Genomic DNA, 13,021 nt, shown 5'->3' with positions numbered 1-13,021 from the left:
CACCTGCAAAAAATATGCAGAAAAAATGCAGCATTTACGCTATGTGTGAAAACATCATTGGCATCACATTTTTATTGCATTTATTTCTAAGTTTAATAGAGAAAAATATCAATCACACAATTTTGTTTATGCCATTTGCTAATCATTGTAAATATTCTGATCACTGTATTGTATTGGATGTTATGATTACAAGCATATCAAATATGTCTGTGGTATTTGCAGATTTCTGAAATGTATTTATTTCATTTAAAGTGCTTTAAAATTGTCATTATTGTAATTATTTTTCATTATTTTGTAGTAATTTTATAGGAAAAATGTATCTGACCTTTATTTTCCCTCTAGAATACAAGTAGATAGAAATGCAGTAGGATATGGAGATGTAGCTGTATGTATCAGTACAATCTGCCAGTGATTTAGAAAAAAACAATCCACATTCAAGAACAGCTTTCATGCATATTCATTGCTTCCTCCATCCATCCTCTGTGACAGCATCTGAGATTGGTTACAGTCAGACTGACATCGTTCTGGCGTCTGTGATTGGTTGTGGAGTGTAAAAATAAATAATTGGAAAACATGACATAGGGGCCCCCTTATATCAATACCCAGCACAGATAAGGCATACGCCTACAAGCTGCAGTCCAGAGCTGTGCACATTATCTTGACTTTGTGTCAAAACACGAGGCACCCCATGCTGCTTTTTTAAAAATTATTTAAATAAATAATTTAAAAAATGGCGTGCGGTCCCCCCAATTTGGATACACAGCCAAAAAATAAAATGGATAGCTGGGGCAAGAATTGTCAGGGTGGGAAGGCCCATGGTTATTGGGCCCCTCAGCCTAAAAATAGCAGCCCACAGCTGCCCAAAATTGTTGCATCCATTAGATGTGAAAATTCTGGCACTTTACCTGGCTCAAGCCAATTGCCCTGGTGTGGCAATAGGGGTCATATAAGGGGTTAATGACAGCTGTGATTTTTCAAAAATCATGGCTGCCACTAAACCCTGGAATAGTAATGAGGAGATATCTATGAGACCCCATTACTTATCCTGTATGTAAAAAGAAATAAAATGAAAACACTGAAAAAATCTTTTATTTTGAAAAGAAAAACACCTTCTTTCTGCAATTTATTAACCTCCAAAACATCCAGGTCCAACATAATGCACACCTCGACAATCCAGGCTCTGCAACATACTGAAGTCGAAGTGCACAAGCACATTAGAAAACATGATGACCCGCCGTGGCTTCAGGCAGACAATGACTGAGCTGCAGCTCTGAGCGGTGTTGTGATTGAGTTTGCCTGCGGTCACAGCTGGACGTTCCCATGGTACCCCACCTGTAACAGCAGGTAAACTCATCTCACATGAACTCATTGAACTCAATGAAATCTGCATCTCCAGGAAAGAAGACGCAGATTTGGTGATGGAATTTTAATACACCACATTTCTGCAACAATACTGCATCTCCTGGCAGAAAAAAAAAGTATCAAAACCGCATCACGGAATTTGGTGTATAAATTCCAGAACTAAATCTGCTTCTCTTGGCAATATAAATGTGGTTTTCTATCAGGAGATGCAGGTCTCATTGAGTTCTACTGCCAAAAAAACCTTTGCCAGTAGATGCATATTTGGTGCAGGAATTTGGTGTATAAATTCAAGCACCAAATCTGTATCTCCTGTCAGTAAACCGCCCAAAAAAACCACGGTTTTGACGCTGTTTCTGTGCAGTTTCATGAGAGGAGATGCAGATTTGGAGCTTAAATTTGTACACCAAATTCCTGCACCAAATCTGCATTTTCTGTCAAAAAAAACCACATCAAAACGCGATGCAGTTTTGATGAAGTTTTTTTTTACCAGGAGATACAAATTTGGTGCAAGAATTTAGTGTCTAAATTCCAGCACCAAATTTGCATCTCCTGGCATAAAAATGTACAAAAACTGCAGTTTTGATGCCATTTCAGTGTGGTTTTCTGCCAGGAGATGCAAGTTTGGTACAGAAATCTGGTGCAGACATTTCTGCACCAAATCTCCATCTTCTGGCAGAAAAGTGCACCAAAACAGCATCAAAACTGCAGTTTTTGTGTGGTTTTCTGCCAGGAGATGCAGATTTGGTGCTGGAATTTATACACCAAATTAAACACTAAATATGCATCTTCTTGGAAAAAAAATACATCAAAACTATCGTGTCTTGATGCATTTTTTTGCCAGGAGATGCAGTATTGGTGTAGGAATTATGTGTATAAATTCCAGCACCGAATATGCATCTCTTGGCAAAAAAATGTGGTTTTCTGCCAGTAGATTCAGGTCTTATTGAACTCAATCAATGACATTACCTGAGGTAAGGTCACTAAGTTCAATCAGTTCACCTAAGTTGAATTTACTTGTGGTCACAGGTGGAACCGTGGGAACCTCCAGCTATGAATGCAGGTAAACTCAGTAACGTCACCGCGGGCGGTCATGCTCTCTAATGTGCCCACAGAGAGCTGGGAACATCGTAGTAGAGCTGGGATTGTCATGGTATGCCGTGGTGTAGCTTAAGTCAGACCTGGGTGTTTGGGGGTTAACAAATTGGAGATAGGGTCTTTTTTTCTTTAATAAATTATTTTTGTGTGTAGTTATTTTTACTTACAGGGTTAGTAATGGGGGGGCCTCATAGACCTTTATCCTAAACTAATCCAAGGTTTAGTGTCAGTTGTGATTTTTGAGAATTGACAGCTGTCATTAACCCCTTATATTACCCCAAATGCCACGACACTATTGAAATTGACATTAGCTGGGCATCCAATGGATGCGACAATTTTGGGCAGCTATGGGCTGCTAATTTTAGTCTGGAAGGTGCTCAATAACTCTGGGCCTCCCCAGTCTGAGAATACGACCCCAGCTGTCTGCTTTATTTTTGATGAGTATCCAAATTGGGGGGACCATATGCTTTTTTATGATTTAAATAATTTAAAAAAAAAAAGCCTCTTATATTGATACACAGCCAAGATAATGCACACAGCTGGGGACTGCAGCCTGTAGCCATCTGCCTTTTCTGCTCTGGTATCAATATATGGTAGACTCTATGTAATTTTTTAAATGTATTTACTTATTTTTACACTCCATTTTATGACCCCAGCCTCTGTGTAGGCAAGCAGATGCAGGCACGCCAACAGTCTGACTGCAGCCAATCACAGACGCTGTCACAGACAGTGGACAGGGGAAGCAGTGAATATGCATGAGATGTAATAAGCAGACCAGGAATCAGTGTGAGAGCTGCGCGGGAGACTCGGTAAGTATAATTCTCCTCCTGTAATCTCTGTTTTCCTTCTTTTTATCCGGGTTGCTGAACCCAAACAATAACATTGACTTCCCTGAGAAGTCCATGTTCGGGGTCCGTGCATGGACACTAGGTGTCCGGTATGGACCCTGATCTTCCCAGTTCAGGTTGTCCATCACTAGTTGTTATGCATATGGCTGCCAAATTGGAATATTAAAACAGGTATGCAAAAAGAAAAAGGTGTGTATAATGTTTGAAAACTGAATATGCTGCCTTGATAAAAAAAAATATGACCAAAAATTGTACAGTGGTTAGTAGGTAAATACATGTAAAGGAACTTAAGCAACAAGAAAAAAGTATTCAAAAATTAAAAAGTCAACTTTTGTAAAAGATTAAAATTAAATAAATAAATAAGACCCCCTTTGGCCTCTACCAATCAAGCCAAGACAAGAAAAACTATGTCAGTTCAAATGAAAAAAGCAAGTATCTGAAACATGCAACTATTTTCTCTAATAACACCTGATTGGGACATTTATTAGAATGACTGTCCAGAGAAGAAAATAGGAGCACTAACAAAAAAGCATCCCGAGACCATTTATGTGTGGTGGCTTTTCATCCAGGTGATTGGGCTCCTCACAATTTTCCCTAAGAACTTTGCAACAAATGAAGAATGGGATCTAAACATCCTCCAAGAGCAACTTCACCCAACGATCAAGGAGAATTTTAGTGATGAACAATTATTTTTCCAGCATGCTGAAGTACTAGGTCACAAAGCAAAGTGACTGATAACTAAGTGAATCGGTGAACAAAACTTTGAAATTTTGGGTCCATGGCCAGGTAAGGTCTCAGATCGTAATCCCATTAAGATTCTGTCGTCAATCCTCAAAAAGCAGGTGGAAAAAGAAAAACACAGAAATTGTGATATACTCCATGCATTAATTAGGTAAGAATGAGTCAGTCATGGTATTACCCAGAAGCTGATATGCAGCATACAAGGATGAAAAAGGAAAAGTCTTGAAAAATAAAGGTCAGTACTATAAATAAGTCTATAAAGAAGTCTTTGTATAAACCTAATGTATGTCAATAAAAGTATAAAAAGATACAAAATACTTATAATTGTAGTTCAGTAAATATAGAAACGTCTAACAACTAAAACACTGAAGTAAAAATTTTGTGAAAACTAAAATTTGTGTTAGTCTCAAAACATATGGCCACAACAGTAAATTACAAATTTGGACTCACAATTGATTGAGACAAATGCTACTGATTACTATTTGCTTTTCTGCCAGTTTGAGTAGTGTACAGATGCCGGTTTGAACATACATCTTGGTACACAACATTCCGATCTGTCTAATCAATGGCTGCATGCATTGGATATGAATTTAATAATGCTTAATCTTAAATGAAAGTGTCAAATCATTCTAGAGTCAATTGATTAGGGCTAGTTAATAACTATAGTAGTGCTCGGTTTTCATGGATTGAACTCATACCTATTATAGTCTATGGAGCTGTTCACATGCCTGTGTATTCTTGCAGCTATAAAAGTCCCCATAAAATTGCATAGACATAACCAATTTTGATCCGATTTCAGGCTCAAACTCAGTAGTGCATGTCTATAAGTCCATTAAAAAAATTGGACAGATATCCGCTGACTTTCCATTTTTCACGTCTTGTTAATATTAGAAGCTTGAGAAACCATCATTTTAAGAAACACTGAATAAACTTTGTCCAAACTTCCAACAGTAAAAACTATTAAGAAGCACTGGAAACTGAGAAAAAACACTAACGTGTGAATAAGGTCTAAGTCAACCCTCTAGATAGCATCTGTATAAAGAAAAAAAATTATGGAAACTACATTTCTAATACGTGATACAATTCTCTTTACCCATTTCCTGATAATATAATGACTATACGTTGCAGAGATGGTGAGTCTAATTTGTTTGAGCAAACACATAAACCTCAATCCATACCTATAATCATCGTAGGTGTTACGGGGGGCTGTCTGATAATAACCGAAAGGAGTATCAGACAGTCAGGGTCCACTGTGCAAAGACTTTGCTGCAGACTATGGCAGAGTGCAATACCTCTGTTAACTCACAGAAGGATATAATAAGTAAGTAAAGCAATTCCTCCCTTACTTGGAGGGTGTGTGGAATGATCTCTGTTAATAATCACAGAGACAAAGGCAATGTGTGCGAAATGGCACCTACCTAGGTCCGCTCTTCTAGTGGTGCAAAAGAGACGAACAGCAGCGTAAGCCGCACAAAGCTCCTACCTGCGTTCGCTCCACTAGTGTGCGAGGACACGAACCACTAGATATGGCACCTGCCTAGGTCCGCTCTTCTAGTGGTGCAAAAGAGACGAACAGCAGCGTAAGCCGCACAAAGCTCCTACCTCTGTTCGCTCCCCTAGTGTGCGAGGATACGAACAACTGCCAGACGCAGTATAAGGAACGTTACCCTAGCGGCAACGTCCACCTACGAGTAGAATCACAAGGCCCAGCCAGACCATGTGCCTCAGGCACCTGCCTATGTCCGCTCCCCTAAGAGGTAAGGATACGGACAGCAGCCGAAGCTGTAAGGTATAAGAACGCTACCCTGCCGGTAGCGCTCACCTAGCATAGACAGAGGAATGCCTAGAGGAACGCGCACAGAGCGTCTACTCATATGCATGAACCAAGAGGACTGAGCACCATGCGGCGTGTGTCAGGGTCTTATATAGACTCTGTGCCTCATCCAAGATGGAGGACACCAGAGCCAATCCGCTGCCAGAACGACAGGAGTGACGTCATGCTGGCCTATCACCAAGCAAGACGTCACAAGCACATGACCAGCGACCAATCGGCATAGAAGGTGTCAGAGACATGTGACCTCGTGTCAGCGATGATGTCACCCGCACATGTGCAATGGCTCCAAGATTGGACTTAGTCTCCGGCGCTCGCACATGTGCAGTAGCAAGAAATCTGGACTTAGTCTCCAGCGCTCGCACATGTGCAGTAGCAAGAAATCTGGACTTAGTCTCCAGCGCTCGCACATGTGCAGTAGCAAGAAATCTGGACTTAGTCTCCAGCGCTCGCACATGTGCAGTAGCAAGAAATCTGGACATAGTCTCCAGTGCTCGCAGCAACCGTAACAGTACCTCCCCCTCAAGGGCCCCCCTCCCGGCGACGCAGGTAATCGGCAACTAAGTCGGGAGCATGGACAGCCTCCTCAGGCTCCCAAGAGCGATGTTCCGGGCCATAGCCCTCCCAATCTATCAAGAAGAACTTGCGCCCTCTAACCATCTTAGAACCAACTATGGCTCGTACCTCATAGCTAGAGCGAGAGGAATCAGAGGCAGGAGAGTGCACTTCACGAGCGTGAGGTAAAATAGCCGGCTTTAGCAGTGAGACATGGAATTTGTCATGAATCCTAAGATGGACAGGTAACTTCAATTGATAGACTACAGGATTTACCTGTCGAAGAACCTCATAAGGACCCAGGAAGCGAGGAGCAAATTTGACAGAGCTCACTCTAAGTCTCACGTGTTTTGCAGAGAGCCACACAAAGTCCCCTGGAGAAAAGACAGGGGCCGGGCGACGAAACCGATCGGACACCGTCTTCATACGGTCCTTAGCTGCTTGGATCGACTCTTGAGTCCGATCCCAAACCTCTCTGGCATTAGTTGCCCAGTCGGCCACAAGAGGAGGAGGTGCAGCAGCGGGAAACGGTACCGGTACCCTAGGGTGTTGCCCATTATTGAGTACGAACGGTGTCTGCCCAGTGGCCTCAGCCAGCGAATTGTTAAGGGCAAATTCTGCCCAGGGTAGGAGGGAGGACCAGTTATCGTGGTTCTCAGCAACAAAGTGTCGAAGGTATATAATCATAGATTGATTGGTACGTTCAACCAAACCATTAGTCTCCGGATGGTATGCCGAAGAGAGATTCAACTCAATTTGCAGAAGGCTACAAAGATCTCGCCAGAAACGGGAAGTAAATTGCGGGCCTCTATCACAAATGATACGATCTGGCATCCCGTGAAGCCTAAAGACATGCTTGAGGAATAGTTTGGCTAGTACCCTGGAAGATGGGATTCTCGATAACGGTACGAGATGAACCATCCGGGAGAAATGGTCCGTAATGACCCACACAAATCTATGTCCCTGTGAACATGGAAGATCACCCACAAAGTCCATGCCTACCACCTCCCATGGTCTATCTGGCACTGGTAAAGGATGCAAGAGCCCAGCCGGTCTCTGCCGTAATGGACGGTTGCGAGCACACGAGTAGCAGGAACCGACATATCTCTTGACGTGGCTGGCTAAGTGTGGCCACCAATACCACCTCTCCAGTAACTCTTGTGTCCGCCTAATACCAAAATGCCCACCCACCTTTGAGGTGTGGGCCCATGACAGTATATCATTCTGTCGATCAGGCGGAACAAAGGTCTTGCCTGGTGGGATTTGGTCTAACGTCACAGGGGAGAGCGTATGAAAAACCCTGGAGGGAAGGATAAGACGAGGTTCGTCAATCTCTTCCTGGGTAGAAAGCATAGAGCGAGACAGGGCGTCTGCCTTGTTATTCTTACTCCCAGACAAATAGTTGATGGAGAAGTGAAAGCGGGAGAAAAACAAGGACCAGCGGGCTTGGCGAGGATTCAGACGCTGAGCGGTTTGTAAGTACGTCAGATTCTTATGGTCTGTATAGACCTGGAAAGGATGTTTCGCTCCTTCCAGCAAGTGACGCCACTCCTCCAAGGCTAATCTCAAGGCGAGCAGTTCCCTATCCCCAATGGTATAGTTTCTCTCTGCCGGTGAAAAGGTTTTAGCAAAGAAGAAACACGGCCTTTTTCTACCTGCACCGTTCTTTTGATACAAGACCGCACCAGCACCCACTGAAGAGGCATCAACCTCTAAGAGGAAGGGCTTACTCTCATCGGGTCTTTGAAGAACGGGAGCAGTTGAAAAGTGTCTTTTTACTGCCTCAAAAGCCTGAGATGTCTCAGTAGACCAGGCTTTGGGATTAGCACCTTTCTTAGTCAAGGCCACCAAAGGGGCCACCAAAGTAGAAAAATGGGGTATGAACTGCCTGTAATAATTTATGAATCCTAAGAAGCGTTGCACCGCCTTCAAGGAATGAGGTTCGGACCATTGCAGGACAGCAGAGAGCTTCGCAGGATCCATAGCCAGACCCTCTTGTGAGATAATGTAACCCAAAAAAGGCAATGAGGACTGCTCGAATACACATTTCTCGAGTTTAGCAAACAATGAGTGCTCCCTTAAACGGGAAAGGACACGAACGACATCCTGACGATGAGTCTCCAGATCAGGAGAAAAAATCAGGATGTCGTCCAGATACACCACTACTGAGGATAACAGTAAATCCCTGAACACATCGTTTACGAAGTCCTGAAATACTGCGGGTGCATTACATAACCCAAAAGGCATGACGAGGTATTCATAGTGACCGTCTCGGGTGTTAAAAGCGGTCTTCCATTCGTCACCCTTTCGAATTCGTACCAAGTTATACGCACCCCGCAGATCCAACTTCGTAAAAACTTGAGCTCCTCTCAGTCTGTCAAAGAGCTCCGAAATTAAAGGTAATGGGTATTTGTTCTTTATTGTGATTGCGTTGAGTCCCCTGTAATCTATGCAAGGACGCAAATCACCCTCTTTCTTCCGAACAAAGAAAAACCCAGCTCCCGCGGGAGAGACAGACTTACGAATGAACCCCTTCTCTAAACTCTCTCTTATATAGGTCGACATGGCCTCCGACTCAGGTATCGACAGGGGGTAAACCCTGCCTTTAGGTGGAACCGAACCTGGGATAAGGTCTATGGCACAGTCATACGGCCTATGGGGTGGAAGAACCTCAGCACCTTGTTTGGAGAACACGTCAGCGAAATCCAGATAGGGCGTAGGTATGGGAGAGAGATCAGTAGATGCAACCGCAATGACCTTAGGTGGTAAGGGAAGACATCGGGACTGACATTTCGAACCCCAACTAATAATGCTGTCAGACTCCCAGTCAATGTGAGGAGCATGAGTCCGAAGCCATGGGAGACCCAGAAGGACGTCGTCTATACCCTCAGGCAAAACAAGAAAAGAAATCTCTATGTGACCCTGAGACAGGGAAAGGCGCAAGGGAACTGTCCTCAATGTAATGGAGTCAGACAACATAGTTCCATTAACAACACGGACAGGAATAGGCGCCTCTAACATGATAGAGGGAATATTGTGTCCCTTTACAAATCCTGAGGACACAAAAATCCCGTCAGCTCCGGAATCCACAAAAGCCATAATAGGCCATGTATTCTCAGATAACGAGAGCTGACCTGGGATACAACACTTAGAGGGTGCAGAAGACGTCTCTAGTAACCCCCCTCTAATGGTTACTAGGCCAGGGAGTTTCCCTGACGACTAGGACACTTGTTGGCATAGTGCCCAGCCTGACGACATACGTAACATATAGGAGGACCAGACTTGCGTAGTCTGGAGAACGTATGACCTAACTCCATAGGAGTGGGAGATGTTTCAGATGCTGAGGAAGATGGTAGTGGACCCTCAACAACTGGAATAGCCCGATGCTTAGGGCGTGAGGAAGAGACCTCGAGTCTACGTTCCTTATGGCGTACATCGATCCTCGTTGCTACTGTGATCAAGTCCTCCAGAGAAGCAGGGACCTCACGAGTAGCAAGGGCATCCTTGACATAGCCTGCCAACCCTCTCCAGAAGATAGGAATCAACACCTTCTCTGGCCAATCTAGTTCTGCCACCAGAGTTCTAAAAGCAATGGCATAAGAACTAGTGGATAACGAACCCTGAGATAGATCTAACAGTCTCAGGGCCGCATCATGGGTAACCTGCGGACCCATGAATACCGCCTTAAGAGCATCAAGAAAGTCTTGATGTCTCAGAGTAACCACATCAGAGTGCTCCCATAGGGGAGTCGCCCATTCTAAGGCTTTGTCCTGAAGTAAGTAGATGATAAAGCCTACTCTGGACCTCTCCGTAGAGAAGCGAGAAGAGTTGACCTCTAGGTGTATCTGACACTGACTAATGAAACCACGACATGATCTGGCATCGCCAGAATATCTGTTTGGCAGAGCAAGTCGAGGATCATGTGCAGATGTCACCATGGTCTGAGGTTTATCCTCTATACTCTTGAGCCGTGACTCAAGTACTTGTATGTAACGGTCTAACTGCTGATATTCTGCCATAACTGCCAGACCCTTGGCTCAGTCCTAATGTTACGGGGGGCTGTCTGATAATAACCGAAAGGAGTATCAGACAGTCAGGGTCCACCGTGCAAAGACTTTGCTGCAGACTATGGCAGAGTGCAATACCTCTGTTAACTCACAGAAGGATATAATAAGTAAGTAAAGCAATTCCTCCCTTACTTGGAGGGTGTGTGGAATGATCTCTGTTAATAATCACAGAGACAAAGGCAATGTGTGCGAAATGGCACCTACCTAGGTCCGCTCTTCTAGTGGTGCAAAAGAGACGAACAGCAGCGTAAGCCGCACAAAGCTCCTACCTGCGTTCGCTCCACTAGTGTGCGAGGACACGAACCACTAGATATGGCACCTGCCTAGGTCCGCTCTTCTAGTGGTGCAAAAGAGACGAACAGCAGCGTAAGCCGCACAAAGCTCCTACCTCTGTTCGCTCCCCTAGTGTGCGAGGATACGAACAACTGCCAGACGCAGTATAAGGAACGTTACCCTAGCGGCAACGTCCACCTACGAGTAGAATCACAAGGCCCAGCCAGACCATGTGCCTCAGGCACCTGCCTATGTCCGCTCCCCTAAGAGGTAAGGATACGGACAGCAGCCGAAGCTGTAAGGTATAAGAACGCTACCCTGCCGGTAGCGCTCACCTAGCATAGACAGAGGAATGCCTAGAGGAACGCGCACAGAGCGTCTACTCATATGCATGAACCAAGAGGACTGAGCACCATGCGGCGTGTGTCAGGGTCTTATATAGACTCTGTGCCTCATCCAAGATGGAGGACACCAGAGCCAATCCGCTGCCAGAACGACAGGAGTGACGTCATGCTGGCCTATCACCAAGCAAGACGTCACAAGCACATGACCAGCGACCAATCGGCATAGAAGGTGTCAGAGACATGTGACCTCGTGTCAGCGATGATGTCACCCGCACATGTGCAATGGCTCCAAGATTGGACTTAGTCTCCGGCGCTCGCACATGTGCAGTAGCAAGAAATCTGGACTAAGTCTCCAGCGCTCGCACATGTGCAGTAGCAAGAAATCTGGACTTAGTCTCCAGCGCTCGCACATGTGCAGTAGCAAGAAATATGGACTTAGTCTCCAGCGCTCGCACATGTGCAGTAGCAAGAAATCTGGACATAGTCTCCAGTGCTCGCAGCAACCGTAACAGTAGGGTTATAATTACAAACACAATTTGCCCAAAGGGCAACTACAGGTACCCTAACAAAAGATTAAAACTTAACTTTTATTCCTAAGCAATTAACACAGATCAATCTAATATATAAAGCTGATTGTGTGTATGTGTGTGTGTGTGTGTGTATATGTGTGTGTATGTATGTCTGGGATTGCCATCTGCACCGTCGCAGCTATAGCCACAAAATTTTGCACAATCACACGTCTGGACCCCGAGAGCGTCATAGGCTATGTTTTGAGGGGAAATTTTAACCCCGCGCTTTACAGTTATTCGCCAAAAAATCTGCCTCCATTAAAGTGAATGGAGCTAGGAGCCACAGTGCAGCCAGAACTTCAGAAGAATGCGCAGCCACACCCTTATATGGAATGCTGGTGTGTTACAATGCAGCCAGGGAAAGAGGCAGACACAGACAGGGAAAGAGGCAGACACAGACAGGGTAAGAAACAGACATAGACAGGGTAAGAGACAGACACAAACAGACAGACACAGACAAAGAGACAGACTGACAGGGAAAGAGACAGACACAGACAAAGAGACAGACACAGGGAGACAGACAGGGAAAGAAAGGGAAATAGACAGACAGGGTAAGAGACAGACAAAGACAGGTAAAGAGACAGACAAAGAGACAGACACAGGGAAAGAGACAGAGGGAAAGAGATAGACAGGGAAAGAGAGGGAAAGAGACAGACAGGGAAAGTGACAGAGATAGCTAGACAGACAGGGAAAGAGATAGATAGACAGACAGGGAAAGAGATTGAGACATACGGAGAAAGAAACAGAGACAGTCAGAGACAGACAGGGAAAGAGACAGACAGACAAAGAGATAGAGAGAAAGAGCGATATATACAGAGGAGGAGACAGACATTATAATTACATTTATATTTATTTGTTTTGTGGTTTTTGTATGCAGAATACATTTTTGTTAATACATTCTATTTTGTTAACAGCAGTTATTAACCCGGGCGAAGCCGGGTAGTACAGCTAGTCTAAAATAAATAGCAGATAAAGCAACCTAACTATAGCCTTAGCCCCCTGATGAAGCCAGACATGGTGAAACATGTTAGGGAGGCTATCAGTTAGCTTTTAGTAAGCAGGGTAGGGTAATACTACTTTGATAATACTGTAGGACAATTGTCCACTTATTCATAGTGTCTGGTCTGCAGCCGGATACGTGATTTAATATATGTTAGGTTGCTTTATCCTATTTATTTTAGATTGATCTGTGTTAATTGCTTAGGAATAAAAGTTAAGTTTTAATAATCTTTAGTTAGGGTACCTCTAGTTGTCCTTTGGGCAAATTGTTTTTTTCATTTGTTTGACTGACAATAGATAGCAACTCTGTATTATACCTAAATCAGTACTTTGTTCA

Source organism: Anomaloglossus baeobatrachus, chromosome 1 (genome assembly GCF_048569485.1).
Source record: "Anomaloglossus baeobatrachus isolate aAnoBae1 chromosome 1, aAnoBae1.hap1, whole genome shotgun sequence".
Classification (NCBI taxonomy): domain Eukaryota; kingdom Metazoa; phylum Chordata; class Amphibia; order Anura; family Aromobatidae; genus Anomaloglossus; species Anomaloglossus baeobatrachus.
Note: the sequence above shows the minus strand (reverse complement) of the source record.